The sequence below is a fragment of the Electrophorus electricus genome, chromosome 13, assembly GCF_041902795.1.
Source record: "Electrophorus electricus isolate QZ-2024a chromosome 13, ASM4190279v1, whole genome shotgun sequence".
Classification (NCBI taxonomy): Eukaryota; Metazoa; Chordata; class Actinopteri; order Gymnotiformes; family Gymnotidae; genus Electrophorus; species Electrophorus electricus.
The window spans coordinates 11,395,001-11,397,500 of record NC_137509.1 but is presented as its reverse complement, the minus strand read 5'-3'; the positions used below and the strand labels follow the sequence as shown (position 1 = coordinate 11,397,500).

Below are 2,500 nucleotides of genomic sequence, written 5' to 3'. Positions count from 1 at the left end.
TGTGTGTGTGTGTGTGTGTGTGTGCGCGTGGGGGGGTGTTCTATGTTTAGGGGGAGTGTGTGTGTGTGTGTGTGGGGGTGTTCTATGTTTAGGGGGAGTGTGTGTGTGGGGGGGTGTTCTATGTTTAGGGGGAGTGTGTGTGTGTGTGTGTGTGTGTGTGTGTGTGTGTGTGTGTGTGTACGTGGGGGGGTGTTCTATGTTTAGGGGGAGTGTGTGTGTGTGTGCGCGGGGGGGTTCTGTGTTTAGGGGGAGTGTGTGTGGGGGGGCGTGCACGGGGGGGTTCTGTGTTTAGGGGGAGTGTGTGTTTGTGTGTGTGGGGGTGTTCTATGTTTAGGGGGAGTGTGTGCGTTCTCACCCTCCTCCCCCCCATGGCCGAGGGGCCTCTTGAAGCTTGCAGCCAAGCCTCTGCCCTGCCCCTCCTAAAATTCATTATCTTTCGTTGGAGTGATGAAAGACGGTTACTGGGCTGAAAGAGGTGGACCAGGCCTTCAAAAAGACCGCCAACCTGGAGGAGACAATACCGCCGCGGTGCTTTGAAACTCTATATACACACACACACACACATTCACACGCTCACGCTATCTCTCTTTAGGACTTGGCAAACACAAGCACACACACACACACACACACACACACGCGCACACACCTCTAAAGCCACCTTCGCGGTCTCTCTTTAGTGAATGCAGATGATCGCATCATTTCTCCCATTGGTTTGTGCAAACACACATGCACACGTGTGAATTACGAGAAGACTTGAGAATTAAGAGAAGTCTCGCGAAGTACAGATAACCTGATACTTCAGTCAATTTACAGCATGTTGGACTGTGAGCAGAATGTTTTTTTTTTTTTCAATAAATCCAAATGAGAGAGAAAGAGAGAGAAGTTGGACAGTGCAAAAACCACAAACCAAAGAGCAGCTTCCCAGCAAGGCTGATCAGTACCCCGCACACAGTGCTTTTATCTCCACACCCCTACACAAATGAAGTCTGTTATCTTCAGAGACCATGCTCTGCGATACGAAAATGAAACGTGGCTGGCCTGGTCCTAATTAATATAGATGCACTGCGTATGTGCATTCCCTCAGCAAGAGTGCCAATCTCATCCAAAGACTCGCATTCCTTCACATGCCCCTGCTCTCTGTTCTGTTGTCCATTCAATTAACCTCTGATGTTTCCTAATCCTCTGTTCACCCCCCTCACTCACACACACACACACACACACACACACACATAGTCCTTAATGCCCCTTGTATAAGGCACACTGCAGGGTTCCACCCTCCCTCCTGTTAAATGACCCTCCCCAGTGAGGATGCAACAAGCAGGCATATCCAAACCTGAGTAAGCATGCAAGTGGAAAAGTACTGAGCCATCTCACTCTCTCTCTCTCTTTCTCCCCCTCCCTCTCTCTCTTTCTTCCTCTCTTTCCCTCTCTCTCCCCCCTCTCTCTCACCCCCCCTCTCCCTCCCCCCCCTCTCTCTCTCTCTCCCCCCTCTTTCTCCCTCTCTCTATCCCCCCCTTTCTCCCCCCTCTCTCTCCCCCTCTCTCCCTTCTCACACCCTCCCCCTCCCCTCCTGTCCTTGGGTTCTCCACCAGCTAATCCCAGTCAAAACATATTTCTATCATGGCAACCCAAACTTTTTCCAAGTGCCATGGAGTCTCTAAAACAATGCTCAAGAGTAGGACACAGACAGGCAGATCTGAGGCAGCAAGGCCAAACGCAATCTCCCACTGCTATGAAAGACACCTGGCAAGACTCTCGGGCTTGGTTTCACATGACCGGACACAGGCTGCTCCCTGCACCGCACCACTCTGACTGCTTAACACAGATCAAGATGTAACATTTAAGGATTGCACATTTGGATCACTATTTTATACAGCCAGCCAAAGGTGGAGCAGGTAAATCTGTATAAACCATCTGGTTTAAGCTAGTTTTTGGTGTTATCCAACACATGAACGCGCAGTGCCTGACTACAGCTGGAGTAGTGCGAGAGAGGGAGAGAGAGAGAGAGAGAGAGAGAGAGAGAGAGAGAGAGTTGGAGGAGCGCAAGTCTTCGTTGCTACCGCACGTCTTATTCACACGACAGAAAATAACTAACCTCATCATAATGGGCAAAAATAACGAAAATGGCTGTTGTCCGTACTGCCTTTGTCAAGCTAGTTCTGGGACATTTGCTGAATACTGAGTTTGAGTAACCTACTGAGTAACGTACTGCCGACTGGTTTGCAGTAGCTAACGGCGGTATTTAAAACAAGCCAACGATACTACACAGTCAAAGTTTAGAAGGGTTATTTGGAATTTCCAGCAAATTTCCTCCATACTGTTTGCTGATGAAACAGCTGTAGTTACCCAGATACCTGGCATTAACTAGCCAGCTTAGCTAACCTAACGTTCACCCAGTTTACATTGCAGCTTTTAATAATAATAATAATAATAATAATAATAATAATAATAATAATAACAACCATCATCATCATCATGAAGAAGTGTGACCTCTTATGGT

The 2,500-nt window shown here is 48.3% G+C and overlaps 1 protein-coding gene across 3 annotated transcripts in view; it reads right to left on the bottom strand.

Annotated features, from left to right (window-relative positions):
* si:ch73-211e3.1 (uncharacterized) overlaps positions 1-2,500 on the bottom strand; it is a 59,241-nt gene that overhangs the window by 22,998 nt on the left and 33,743 nt on the right. The gene's annotated exons all lie outside the window — the stretch shown is intronic.